The sequence below is a fragment of the Armigeres subalbatus genome, unplaced genomic scaffold, assembly GCF_024139115.2.
Source record: "Armigeres subalbatus isolate Guangzhou_Male unplaced genomic scaffold, GZ_Asu_2 Contig137, whole genome shotgun sequence".
Taxonomy (NCBI): domain Eukaryota; kingdom Metazoa; phylum Arthropoda; class Insecta; order Diptera; family Culicidae; genus Armigeres; species Armigeres subalbatus.
In genome coordinates this window covers 215693-231238 of record NW_026942143.1, presented here as the reverse complement: position 1 = coordinate 231238, position 15546 = coordinate 215693, and the positions used below count along the sequence as shown (strand labels likewise).

The window sequence follows — 15546 nt, the reverse complement described above, 5'->3', positions numbered from 1 at the left end:
TCATTCATTCATTCATACAAAATACGACCGAACTGCTAATTTGACCGAAAGGCCACTCGTTTGGCGTAATCGCCTTCTTGTCAAATGGCCATTGGACAAAATTCCGTTACCTCTCTACTTTTTAAGTCTACACTGGCCTTTAAGCCAAAAATTATTTAACCAAATCCCATTTAGTCGAACCAAACTGAGCGTTTATCCGGAACTATCATTATGTCGCAAATGGTTTGACCGAAAATGTTGTTTGGCCGAAAGGAACATTCGGCTGAACTGGTAATTTGACTGAAACAGTTGTTTGCCCTTACAGGTCATTTGACTAAAAATGCCGTTCGGCCGAAAAAGTCGTTTGACCGAATAGATCAATTGAAAACGCAATATCGTAAGAATGGTCATTTGGCAGAAAGACCAAATGGCGCTCAAAAATGTCTTCTCTTCGAGACAAACATTTTAGCCAAATGTTATTTTCTGCGAAACGTTTCATTTGACTGGATTGATAATTTTGTCAAAAAGTCATTTAGCCGACTAGGTCATTTGGCAGAAAATGCTTTTTGGCCGGATACCATTTCGGCCGAATGTCCCGAATGTAGTTCGGCCAAACTTCGGACAAACTATTTTCGACCTGATAACAGTTTCGGATATACGTTCAGTTCGGCTCAATAATATTTGTATAGACATTTGTCTTAAAAGCCAGTATCGACTTGAAGAATAGAGAGGTTACGAAATTTCGTGCAATGGTCGTTTGACAATAAGGCCATTTTGCCGTAAATGTCATTTGGCCGAATTGAAGGACCTTTATGACCACTAAGCTTCGAAGGACCTCCGTCGTCCTCCGCAGCTTAGCGGGTACTGATGAAACCAAATTCCCAGCACCGGGCCACCAGTCAAACTCTCGCAATACATTTTCAGAACTAACTCTCTCATATGTATTTTTGTACACATACCAACCATTTAGTATTGTCCGGCTCCTACACACCTGCTTCATCAGCAAAGGCGCTCAATGAAGTAGGGTTGTGTGAGGTGGGAGGAAAGCACTTGTCTAGCGTACTGGGGTCGTGGGATCAAAGCCCACCGAAGGGGCGAACTAAATCTATCAAATGTTGTGCATTCCGAACTAAATCTATCTCATGTTGTGCATATTCCGAACTAAATCTATTACATGTTGTGCATATGCATAATCGTGTTTCAAACATAGTAACAAAACAACTTTCCTTGGGAAATCCATAGCGCTCTTCTTGGTAATTCCAAAGAATACTCGAAACTTCGAAGTAGTTCCCGTGGAAAATCGGAAAATAATTTGCAAATGAATATTCTGGAAAAACTTAATGAATTTTCTGGGGAAGTTGATCAGATTTTTCCGGCAAAATTCAAAAGATTCTTCCGTCAATGTCTTGAAAATATCCTAAATGACCAATTCGAACGAAAACTTTCGGCCAAATAACGCCTTCTGAAAAATTACCATTTCGGCAAATTGAGCTATTCGGTCAACCGATTTTTTTAGCCAAAGGAACTGTTTGACCAAATTACATTTTTGGCCAAATAACTCCAAGCTAGATAGTCTTATACCAAATGGCCTATTCGGTCAAACGAATTATTCTGCCAAACATCTTTCAGGCTTGTGGCCTTCTGTCGAACGACCGTTTTCCGTTCGGAAATTCACTTTTAACGAGAAGTTCTTTGGATTTCAACGGGAATTATCATCATTATCCTTATCAATTTCCACACGATTTTTTTTCTCAGTTTTACGGAAAGTTTTTCGAAATTTCAACAAGAAATTGTATAGATTTTTCAAGAAAATCATTGGTAACTTCAAGAAAAATTCTTTAAAGTTTCGACGTAATGTTGTAGGAATCAATCAGGAAATTCTAAGGAAAATTCACTGCAACTTTATTACACCCAGGTTTTTTTTTACACGGTTGGAATTCATTAATTTCTTGGGTAACCTGAATTTTTACACCTTTTTAAATACCCCCTGAATTTTCTTTGATTTTTTGTGAATTTTTTCGTTGGGTTAACTCATTGTTTCATTGATGTTGAAGAGCTTAAACGACTAAAACCAAACCGTGTAAAAAAAACCTGGGTGTATTTCCAGTGAAAAATCTGCGGACTTCTTCAAATTTGAATCGGCGTGGAAAATTATAAATCACTGGCGTGACAAATTTTAAACGGCGGCGCGCCGAAATGTCGGCGGCGGCGGCGTGGCGCGGCGGCGCACACCTCTATTCATATTTTGAGTTTAGGATTGTTATGCTATGAAATGAGCTCCGTGTAGGGTCGTAAGGGTATTAGGATTAATACATTAGGGAATTCTGCCTTCTTTTTGTCATGGGATGTTCTATGAGACATTTTCACTTGAAATATAAAGCAATTGAAGAGGCAGTTTTTTTTTGCGAGAAATTAATTTTGTGCTGTAATGTCCCAAATCTGTAAGATCTGTTGATTTATGAAAAATTTGTAATCTGTATTTACAAATTCTTGGTCAAAAAACCCAGATTAATCCACCTAGCGGTGATGGCGCCTTTCTCGCGTAAAAAGGTAATAAATGTAGCCTTTTCGCTTACACCTCGATGATGTACAAGAAAGGCTAAACAGTTACACCGTCTAATGTTATGATAGAAAATTTACACTAGTAGACGACAGATGGCGCTGCCAAAAGTTTCTCGAATTTCCTATGTTCGAATTTTGACTTTGACACAATTTAGTACTATGTACATAGTACTATGAAACTGAACGAAGAGCATACTTACGCCTAAATGCGTGCAACACGAGCATCTTTATAGTATGATGAAACTCTTAATGGGAAGCCACGGATAAAATATTCATAGATGCAAGGTATTTTCATAACACATTATTGTTCTATGTGACTATGTCTCATCACTATTTTAATATTATCTATTTTTGCAATTTGCAATTATTATGAAATTCAATAGTGATCAACAGCGTTTTAGTCTCTGTCGGATGCAACTTGTTGCAAGAAAATCGATTAAGATTTTCTATGTGAAAATTTGGCTAATGTTTTTATGGCATTTTGTGCACACACACGCACACACATACACACACACACGCACACACGGACAGACAGACATTTGTTCAGCTCATCGAGCTGAGTCGAATGGTATATAACACTATGGGTCTCCGGGACTTCTATCAAAAGTTCGATTTTGGAGTGAAATGATAGCCTTTCGGTACAACTTAGTTGTACGAGAAAGGCAAAAAGACTCAAAAATCTGCATCATTACAAAAACATATGTAAATGGCAACACTGAATTTACCCCTTCACCATCCAGGACTCCGGTGTTTTACCGTTGAAATTAATGTCGACGTTGTGAAAGTCCGCAGTGCCGTTCCGTTGATGTCATGTATCTGGTCAACCGTGTAGTTAACTTCGGTGTCGCAAGCCAGCCGATACTGTTCAGTGGCGATTTTGTAGCAGACTAAATCAACCACTAGATTGGCTTAGCTTAGAATGGGGAGAAAAAAATGTTGTCTAATTTCACGGGGCAGGATTGTGTCTTTTGGTGAGAAAACCAATCTCTCAAAATTTCAGCTCAATCGCTTGTTGCATAAGCTGGCGCATTTGATTTTAGGTTTCTATGGGGATTTCAATCAAAATATATAGGAAAATACACCTCCGACACTCATTCGATCTGGAAATAGATACTGATTGCTCGATTGAGCTCAGAATTGCTAAAAGGACAGTTGGTATGTAAAAGAACAATTTCACAGAACATGCACGATGATTAAATGAACTTCTATTTAGCTTTCGGCTGATTTATTAGGGGCTGTTTTGTGTACCTACTTTTGGAATTCGACAACTTTTCGAGGAATTAGACTACTTTTTGTTTCCAAGGCCAATCTGCTAACCACTCAAGTAGCGGAGCGTGGAAAGGGGCTCCGTCGGTGTTTGACCGTAGCAAATAGGTAGAGAGTTGAGGTAGGAGGTAGGGTGTAAAACAGTTGGAAAACTGGTAGCTGTGTGCGAAGGCGCCAATAAAGTGGGAGTGTGTGCAGCAAAAAATGTTTGAGTATTTTCTTGGCGATAATCAAGCGCCCTGAGGTGCTGGTCAGTGATCGTTTAGTTACAGACCTTCCCCTTGTAGACAAACCTATTTTTTTTCCATCTGATCAAATTCATTTGTGAGCACGATCCTCCACAGGACAGAGAAGGGAAAATTTGGTTATTCTTATCTCTGCCTCCAAGGATCATTTTAAATTTGGACCATTTGCTCCCTGTTAAAAGTTGTCGCACATTAGATCAACCAACGACTTAAAAAAATAAGCTAAAACAAAATTGATAAATTCTGTAGAGGCAAAATGCTTAGCGAACCAGGTATGGGAGGGACACAGTGAATCTCCAAATAAGTCTATAATTCAATTCTAACGGCAGCATAGACAATAGACCCGCCTTTTTCAGCAGCAGAAAAGCCGCCTGGAAGATGCGGAGTGCGAGGAAATGAAACAGCTGTGCCGTTCTCAAGAAACACGCAAGTTTAACAGAAACTCAACGCATCCCCCAAGGCGTTGTGCAGCGCGCCGAGATGTGCAGGGATAAGGATGCTAGCATTTTGACGGATGAACGTGTGAAAGGATGAACGTGATCGAAAGGTGAAAGCAATACTACGATGAACACTTTTTTTTCTTGAGCAAGGGTAAACGGAAATCTGCAAACAGACACCTGAGGAGGTTAACTCAGGTAGTGTGAGGATGGGATCACCCGACCCACTAAACCAAAACTCTTTCGCCGGCCCACAAATAAGCAATACATCAGGGGAGGACTATTGAGAACGCTCACGTCTATGCTAACGCACTCGACGTTATAACGCAACATCGACTTCAAGGGTGGTAACCTCACCACCCGTCGATCGCAAGCTATGATAGTAACCTATCGGTCTGTATCATAAACTCGCGTAGGAGACGAGCACCCCTACAACAAACGCCACGCGTGAACCGCAATGACCTCTATATCTACATACGGAGGTCCCCGCAGCCCACCCGCGACGTTCTTGTTGTTGGGGTGAGCATGGTGTCCACTGCATTACAGTAGTCTCTACTGCAGCTGCTGGTTTTGTTCAAGACGCCACCAGCGCTGTAGTTTCGACATAATGTGTTGAGACGCTATGTTTATCCATATAACCTCTTCCTGGCACATACTCTCAAAGAGGTTGTCCGGGTATCAGCGATGAACTTATACTAATTATAAAAATTACGTTAATAAAGATAAAAAGACCAGGGGTTGTATCCATGCCGCTGGCAAGTAGCATGGAATTGTGTTCAACATCGAATCGCGTGAAGTGTTGAGGTCCTGTATCTGTTCAACCGTGTAGTTACCTTCGGTGCCGCAAGCCAGCCGATACTGTTCAGTGGCGATTTTGTAGCAGTCTGAACTAATCATACAGGAAGGAACGAAGAGTAGGTGTAGTAGCGGAGCGTGGAGATGGGCTCCGTCGGCATTTGACCGTAACAAAGTGGTAGAGAACTGGTAGAGAGTTGAGGTAGGAGAAAGTGGTAAAACTGTAAAACTGGTACCTGTGTGCGAAGGTGTCAATAAAGTGGGAGTGAGTTCAGCAGGACAGGGATTACCCCTAGTTACAGACCTTCCCCTTAGTGTCCTTAGAGAAAGATCCTAGATAAGCGTCATTGCAGGAACCACAGTTCAACTGCTGCCGGTGTGCGTGTGTGTGTTTTTATGTGGTACTTCCTTCAAGATTTGGTGGTGCTGTTGAAGAGGTTTCGTGCTAGGAAATAATATTCATCCGGAAACTGCTCTCATCCTATAGGAGACTGAAGACTAGCCCTATTAGATGACATATGGGCACATGGACACATGGTCAGGCTTTTGCCCCAAAGTTATATGGACCCAGGAGGTACTGAAGTCAACTTGCGTGCTTTCGAATGGAAGCAGAAGCAGCCCTCTTCAACATGATCAATTGCTACTGCTTCTATCGGTGCAAAAAGCCATAGAACGATCCTCCATTGAGGCAATGATGTCGTGGATCTGACTGTTGATTACCTCCTCTAGCAGCTAGCACCCCATGGCGTCAAATAAGTACGGAGAATTACACGGCGAACCCCGGAAATAATTTTAAGGCATTCGCTGATTTTTATACAAAATGGTCATATTTGAGGACCAAAATCTCGATTTCTATCGATTAGATTGAGGACATATTTGGCATCCCAGCCTAAAATGACTTAAATTTTCAATAATTGATGGTTTTTTGTATGCATGTTTACTGAAAAGGTACGTTTCAGTTGGAAATAATTATATAGCCACTCCACTTGTATGGAGCTCCATATAAAAGTGGTGGTTTGCTAAATAAGTCCTCAATCTAATCACTAGAAATCGTGATTTTGGTTCTCACACATGATCATTTTGTATGAAAATCAGCGAATGCCTTATAATTATTTTCAGGGATGTACAAGCGGATAGCTATAAAGAAACTAGCCCAACAGAATTCTCTCGTTATTGATAGGCTGTAAATGGTCAAGGAACCCGGGCAGAAGCAATTAACAGAATAACAAAACATGAAATGGACTTGATTGATATAAGAGATAAAAGAACAGGCAACAATATAAAAAATTTGCACTTATTACAAATAGCACAACTTGATCTCCTCATGATATTTTAGTGCAAAATATTGATATTGTCGTCTGATCTTTTATCTCTTATATCAATCAGGTCCATATCTCATTTTGCTATCTTATCAACATTTGATATTATTGAGTTATTTTCGTATACTCAGGAAGAGCTATCACTGAACTTACTAAGTCTACCTTGAATCCTTGACAAATAAGCAAAACCTGATGGTGAGGCAGAACAATATGAACTTGCGGCTGCAGACTCTTTTCTCTACAACTGTGAACAACTCTTGCAGAAGGCTTTTGCCATTACTCCATCGATAGCCTCTTTTATATTTCTTTCCCTATATGACCCCAATAAAAATGCCAACTAAACCAACAACATTTTGATTTGAATCGCCGAGGTGAACAGCGGCAAACAAAAATATTCATTCGTAAATAAGAATGGCCCCAAAAAATCTTATTCCAACATGTGAAGCGGTAAATCTTCCGGAATCAAGTCTAAAACCAAACATCACTCAATAGATAATGATTAGTGATTCAATAGATATTGAAAGGGTTAGATATGTATCCCTGCCTTTAGTGGGTGGTTTGCTACAATTTTTAAGTACTAAGGCTCTGTTTTGTTCGGTCAGGTTAGGTTCGGCTGCTAGAACTATGTATGCAGGCTCACAGAATCAAAATCTCGCTTATTAATCACTAGTAGCTGTATGTGGCCGGCCATGCTCGGAATCGCCAGTTTGACTCGCATTTTTTCTACAATAAAAAATGTTATCATTCGGGAAAATGACACTTTCGGGGAAGTGTCACCTTCGTTGAAAAATCCTTTTTGGTGAAATGTTATTTTCAGGAAAATGTTATTGTAGAGGATTTGGTACTTTTGAACTAGTTGGGCAATTAGTTCTCGAGGGAATTGTGCAATATCAAAGAATCTCGAATGAATCCGATAGTTTCGGTAATTTAAACAACAAACAAATTCACTTGTCATAAGACGAGTTAATACAATCCCATTGAATTCCACCACTTAATTGTATCTTGACAGATACGTATTTCGACCTCAAATGTGAGGCCGTCTTCAGTGTCTCGTACTTGACTAAGTCGAGTCAAGTACGAGACACTGAAGACGGCCTTACATTTGAGGTCGAAATACGTATCTGTCAAGATACAATTAAGTGGTGGAATTCAATGCGATTGTATTAACTCGTCTTATGACAAGTGAAGACATTCCACTAAAAAGCTCAAAATAATTTTCTTAAACAAACAAATTACCGAAACGGTCGGATGCAGAAGTAAACTTGTTTTTGCTAAGAAAATTATTTTGAGCTTTTTAGTGGAATGTCATGTAATACCACACGCACCTTGTCTTCCAATTTTTGAATGTTGCTGATGTAAGACTGTAATCTTAATCTTAGTTGAAAATCATGCCAGGTTCCAGTTGGAATAAAAGAAGAAAAAGAAAATATTCCACCTTGGCCTAAAAGCGCTATAGTTTTTAGTTTATAGCCTAGAGTTGGTTTTTGATAATTTCTGTTTTTGGAATAATAAAAAATTAAGTAAAAATAAAGAAACAAGAGGAGTTGGCGAGAATGGCACCAATACCGCCAGGTGGTTTCATTTGAACTGGGTTGAAACCCGAGGAAAAAAACCGGCAAAAGTAAGAACAAATGTTTGTTAGAAAAGCGACTGATTCGTCAATTGTTCGTTATACATAATAATTACAAATACAACGTTCAAATCTACGTCATCATTTATAGCTACTTTCAGTACATCCGTCTACTTAATTTTGTTTCAATTACCAAATTTACATCGCATTCCGTCCAAACCGAACTAGAAAAATGTAATATGCACAATATTTTCCCACTAGTTTTAAAGCACCAAACTATAATTATATACCTTAATCAGTAAGCCTTAGGACTTATTTCCATAAATGACAATATGGTGAAACCCCTGACTTGACTAACGAGTTACACTAATGGGCGCAATTTAAGCCGATTGCAGAATGCAATTTTGCCAACCATTCGATTGCGATGCAAATGAATTGTATGCAAACTGACGGGTCTACATATCGTGGGCGCAAAGTGATTAGATATGCCTGGGCGTTCATACATTTATGGCAGTTACATTGCCGGGTTGTGCAAAGCTTTCATCGAAATCGAAACGCTCCGGCGAATTGATTTGAATATTTTAGCGAATATTTATTAGTGGATGGCCCTTTCTAATCGGCTCGAACTGCTGTGCATTACAAGCCGAAGCTAAGCGATTGATATTATCTGAACCAGTTGTTAGGACTAATTCCGATATTGAACTGCCGTTGAAGATGATCAACAAGTGGATTTAATTATTGACAGATTGCTTAATTCACTCCCTTTCTGAAGCAGTACAAGGGAATTACAATGTCATTCTATTTCTATTAAACGACCGAAAAGCGATTCCAAGCACGTGTAACAATCATCTACTGCAAAAGTGTATCTCTGTATCGCAAGATCATAAAACGATTACTACTAACACGGAAAAGATACCCTCATGGGACCCAGAAAAGTCCTGCCACGGTAAATACCAAACAGTAGAGATCCATCGGCCAGTCATATTGTGCACAATGGGATGTCAACAGAAAAACAAAATTACGCAAAAAATCTCTACAGTGCAGAATGAATATGAAATGGCATTCCTTTACCGAATATTCATAGAACATATTTATTGAAAAGGATGTTCAATATGTGTCAATTATTTTATTCACTACGTCCCATAGTGAAGAGGGGCGAGCAGTTCATGCCGTATGAACCCATCACCTGTTTCCCATTTCGGTCACGTCCGTTGCCTTCGGATTAACTTTATCGAAATCCAAAAGCTCGAATTTGTTGCCTGTTCCAAAACTGCGACCAAAGATAGGAGGGAACGGGCTCGCACTCACACCATCCACAATCGCAAATAAATCAATTATAATTCCTTCGATTCTTGCCGGAACACTCTGCTGTGCGGCAGCAAGAAATCGCCTTCCTTCGGTACAGATTTATGGCTTCTTGCTTTCTGACCAGTCATCCGCCCCAAGATTCCGCCGGAAACTGTTGTTTAACTTCCCATCGTCGTCTCCCCACTGCTACCCAGTCGTTGTTATCGGCGCCGAAGAATCAGCAAAAGACAATCTCGGTGTCCAATTGTTGGTCTAGTTGGTTGGCTTAGGAATCGAAAGAGGATTCACACAACAACAAGTACAACAACAACAACAGTCGACAGAGCACTTGTGCAAAGGAGGATTTATGGGCAGCTCAAACCTCCTGCGACGAGAACGACGACGAATCCGATGGCCCAGCCTGATGTTGCACGATACGAACGTTCTTTCAGCCGTTGGGAGAAATCTCTTCGGAAAAACCGGGACGTTCGATTTAACTTTTATCAGAGCAAACGGGCAAAAAAATATGTAAACCTTTTGGGAAAAACAGTGCAAAATGCACGTTTAAACGACTGTAATGCAAGTATTTGTTATCGATGAATTTCAATGTTTTTATCTCTTTAAACGATTACGTACGACAGAGGTTCCCAAACTTATGGATATGCGACCCACCTAGCAGAATCCCATATTGCTTGCGACCCACCAGGTATTAAATGCATTGATTTTGTGAAATTAGATAAAAATGAGTTCGCGTAGGATTGGACTAAATTGCTTTTAATCTCATCATTGTATTTGACAAAATTTCGCCATTTTTTTTAATTGGATGTGGATTGGATTTGGATGGGATTTGAATTGAATTTGGGTTGAATTTGAATTGAAATTTATTCAGATTGGATTTGAATTGAATTTCGATTTGATTAGGATTGGATTTGAATTAGATTTGGATTGAATTTGAATTAGATTTGAATTGGATTTTAAATAGATTTGGATTTGATTTAGATTGGATTCGAATTGGATTAGGATTGGTTTTGGATTGGGTTCGGAGCTTAGATTTGGATTGTATAGGACTTCTTTCTACTTGCCCAAATATCGTATAACAAAAAAAGGCCTTTGACCTCGTCAGGTTTGTTGTTCTTTAATAATCCAATCATTACTTAGATCCTAATTCAAAATATGGAATAGATTTGTGGGACAAATAGTAACAAAATTAAGATTTGTCTTTCGCGACCCACCACTGAACAGCCCACGACCCCCCTGGGGGTCGCGACCCACAGTTTGGGAACCTCTGACGTACGATATGGATTTTATTGAAACGAGTTCATGTGTCTATCTACCACTCTACCAGTCTTGGAGACATTCCATATCAGACATTGAGACATTGTTTTATCAACAAAATTATCAAAAATAACTTAAAATTCATTAGTTATTCTCTGGTTTAGTATACACTCTGTCCCACATTAATAGGTATAACCCATATTTTTAGGATATCTTTTTTTTCTATTGTACCGCTCCTTACCCAATTTTCAGAGAGGATTCAGAAGTTGAATTAACAATAGGGCACTGCACGGACTGCTTTGTCTCTTTCTCGCTGCAATGAAATTAGAAAACAACAAGGCCAGTAAACGTCAAAATTTATGAAGAACGAAAGAGAAAGAGATGTTTCCGTGCAGTGCCCTATAGAGCACTTCACGCGTGGATTGCTAGGAAAATTTCCTTTAAGTCTTGACGTTTACTGGCCTTGTTGTTTACGTTTCCAGAGAGAAAATCATTCAATTTCAAATGAAGATGTGATTGGAAAAGAGCACCATGTAAATCGCATACTTTGCTCATTGATGCGGCACACGAAACAGCCAGAGTTGACTGACTGGCTGACTGACTGACTGATTGACTGACTGACTGACTGACTGACTGACTGATTAGAATTATATTTTCAAATTTCTTCGTACGAGACGAGTCAGCCTTTGGCTGAAAGTTTCGTAAATAAAGATAGGTATATAAAAAAATACTTCATGATTTTTTCCACAAATTCTTATGGAACTTGCTCCAGAACTGCTTATGAGCTTCTTTCAGGAGTTTCCTCGGAAGCTACTTCAGAATTTCTAAAGGATGTTTTTTAAGCAGTTAGCTCAGAAGTTCCTCCAAAAAATCCTTTGAAAATACCTTGATCCAAAAATTCCTCCGGGAATCCCTTCTAAAAATTCCTTTTGAGCTTACCTCAGACAAATTTAGTAGAATTCCATTTAATTTCACCACGTTGTATTCTTTTACTGATATGTATTTCGATCTCAACTATAACACTCGTACTTGACTCGACTGAATCTAGTGATAATGACAGTGGCAGTGAAAATATTCTACCAAAAAGAGCTTACATTTTTTTACCTTGTTGATTGCATCAGAATTTTCTCCAAGAATCCTTTCGCAAGATACTCAGAAAATTTCTCCAGGAATGTCTTCGGAAATTCCTACAAGTTTATTTCATTCCTACAGGAATTTGTTCGGAAATTCTCCTAAATGCTGGCTATGAACTTCTCTCAGGAATTGCCTAGAAAACTCATCGAAGGACTCCTTCTTGAAATCTACCAGGAATTTATTTGGAAATTCTTTGGGACAATACTTCTGGCATTTCTTCGAAAATTTTGTTTAACCTCATCAAAAATATCTCCAGATGGTGCTTATTTTTTCCACTCAGGAATTACCAGGGAAATTCCTCTATGAATTCTTTCAGCGGATCTTCAATGAGTTACTTCTTAAATTCCTCTAAAAAATTTGGAAACTCCTTTAAAGATTGTTTCAAAAATTCTTTTTGAATTTCTCCAGGAATTCCTTTGAAACTCCTTGTCCTACTTCAAGGATTTCCTCAGAGATTTAGCCAGGAAACCTTTCGGAAATAACGTTGGAAATTCCTCAAAGAACTTTCATCTGTCACCATACCCGTCGATAAAAAAGCTCGGTTCCGCTGTGTGCCGCGAGAAGCCTGCGTGAATACTTCCCACGAAAAATGGTCATTTGCGGGTGAAACGATCAATCCATTTGAACAATGCCTTGACTTGAACAATGAATGATTTAATTGATTCCCCCAGCAACTCCATGGGATATCCTTCCAGAAGTTTTTTTTAAAGTTCTTCTAGATATTTCCTTTCAATATTCATCGTAACTTTCTCCGCAAAAGGTACTTGCTCCAGATGTTGCCTATGAACTTCTTTCAGGAGTTTCCTCAAAAATTTCTTCAAAGTTTCTTTGGGAAGTTCTATAAGGAGTTACTTCGGATGTTCCTCCAAACAATTCTTTGAAAATTCCTCCTCGAATTCCTTCGGAAATTGTTCCACAAATATATTTGAGATTTCTACAGAAATTCCTTCCAAAAATCCGGCGAAACTTCTATTAGGAATTCCTTCGGAAATTTCTCCAGATGTTGTTTATGAACTTTCCTCAAGAATTGTCTCAGAAATTCTTCCACTTTTTTATTTTTCAATTATGTTGGTTGTTCGTCTGTGCAGTCCAAGAACTCGGTCAAAACGATAATTTTATGTTCGTCCCTACGTTTCGGCACTGATTAGTACCATCTTCAGGGGATATTTTTTCGGAAGACCTTTAAGGAATCACTCTGGAAATTCATCCAAAAATGGCTTTGAAAATTCCTTCTGAATTTTTTGTCGAAAATTCTTCAAGCATTTTCTTAGGAAATGCCTCCACGAATTCCTCTGTAAATTACTCCAAGAAGTTCATTACCATATTTTGCCAGATATTGCTAATGAACTTCTTTTAGGAATTGCCTCAGGAATTCCTCCAAAAATCTTTTGGAAATACCTTTAATTCTTCCGGAAGTTCCTCAAGAAATTGCTTTCAAAATTCCTTCCCTTTGAATTTCCCTTTGAAATCCCCAACAAACTCTTCTTTAAATTTTCGGAGAAACTTCCTACGAATTCATGCAGAAACTGCCCTCCGACTTTTCGGAAGAACCCCCCTCTGAAATCCTAGAGGAAGTTTTCTCCAAACCCCCGAAGGAATTTCCTCCCGAATTCTCGAATAAATTACCCTCCGCTTTCCCGGAGGAAATGCGTTACGAATACCCCTCCGAATTTCCTCATTGAATTCCTCTTCTGGTTCCCGGAGGAATTTTCCTTTACATTCTTGAAGAAATTAACTTTCGAACTCCCGAGCAGTTCTCTCCGAGAGAATTTCCCATCGAATTCCTGGAGAAATGCTTCTCTGAAATCCCTTTCAAAATTACAGAGGAATTTCCCACCAAATACCCGAATGTATTCCCTTCCGAACTCCCGAAAGAATTTCCCTTAGAATCCACATTAGAATTCCCGCAGAACACCTATCCATTTTTTTTAATTCCACGAGGAAGTATCTCTCATCGACCGGAAAAATTGCCTTTAGAATTCTTTTTTTTTATCTATTCCGTTTATTTGACAGGCTCAGGCGTGTATAACACTTAACGGAGCCGAGACTTTATGATATTTACAATCGATATCATCTTATTATCAACAGTTAGTAAAGGGAAAGGATATAGACCAAGATACTCGTGGCGACTCAAGGTTAGATTGCGTAATTTTAGGACGGACTAGGTTGAGACTTAGGTTTGAGAGATTACAGCTGCTCATCCGGTTATTGGACGTCATTAATGGTATGGTGTAGCGTCGGGCTCGAGTTGTGATCAGGGAGCATCTTCCGGATAGCTTCGTATTACACAGAACAATAAGACAAAAACAAAACAAAAACGAGAAAGAAAAAAAAAATAGGGGAATTAGACTTTTATGTCAGACGAGCAAAGAAAGGCATAAATGCATATAAACCACATCGCGATCCCCCAAAACACCTCTTACTTCCCTGTAGGGTTGTTTACCTCGGGGCACAAGGGTATCCAATAGCTGCTCTCTGGAGGCGTCGTTTCCCGAACAATACCAAACAATACGTGCCTTCCAAACTTCCGATTTTTTTAAATTCGCCGAGGATTTTTTCTCCAAACCCCTGGAGGAATTTTTTTCCGAATTTTCGAATAAATTCACCTCCGTTTTCCCGGAGGAAATGCGTTTCGAATTCCCAGAAATGTTCCATTTGAATCAGCGGATGAATGCCCGAATTCCTCACCAAATTCCCGGAGGAATTTTCTTTTACATACTTGAAGAAATTAACTTTCGATTTCCCGGAGGAATTTTCTCCGAAAAAATTTCCAACCAATTCCTGGAAAAATTATTTTGGTTAGATAATATTTAAAAATTCATCAGGAATTTCCAAAGAAATTAGTGATATCCTAACGAATTCCTTGGATCAATACCTGGAGGAATTTTGGTTGGAATCCATGGAAGAATTTTCCAAGAAATTCTAGGAGGAATTGTCCAAAATTAGGCTAAGTAATTTCCCACGGAATTTCCAAAGGAATCTCTGGAACAAATTCAAAGAAATTTCTGAAAGAATTTCTCAATAAATTTTGGAATTTTTTCAGGAGCTTCTCAAAGAATTCCAGGAAGAGTTTTTGAAGCAATTCTCGAGGGAAGTTCAACTGGATATCTGGAGGAATTTTTGATAAAATTTATGGATGAAGGAGTTCTCGGGGGATTTCTGAAATTACTCCGTGAGGAACTTCCGATAAGGTTCTTTGTGGAGTTTATGAAGCAATTCGTGAGGGAAGTTCATAGGCAATTTCTGGAGGAATTTTCGAAAGAATTCGTGAAGAAATTCCGGGAGGAACTTCTGAAGAAATAAAAATAAACAATTTTAAACACCTTATGATTAATTTTACGAGCACTTGCTATATAAAATATAAAAATAAATATCCAATTCATCAGGGCTTCCCCATTTAACCTCATTTTTTCTCAATTACTCTCTTTGATGGAATATCGAAAAAGCATGGAATTACTTCAATATGGAACATGCAGCCGAATTCCGGTCAAAAGATCTTTTGTAAGAAAAGAAATTCTCGAAGAGATTTCCAAAATTTTCTTATTTTTGAACTCCGACGAAAGTGTGGAAGGAAATTTTTGACTGAAGAAAAAGAAAGCTTTTTGTGGGAAACATTCGATAAGAGATTTTTCTGGCATGAAATATGAAAGTATAATCGTGTCTTCACGTCCATTATG

General features: G+C 38.9%; 1 protein-coding gene across 1 annotated transcript in view; it reads right to left on the bottom strand.

Annotated features, from left to right (window-relative positions):
- Positions 1 to 15546, bottom strand: part of LOC134202716 (axotactin-like) — a 162791-nt gene that overhangs the window by 80064 nt on the left and 67181 nt on the right.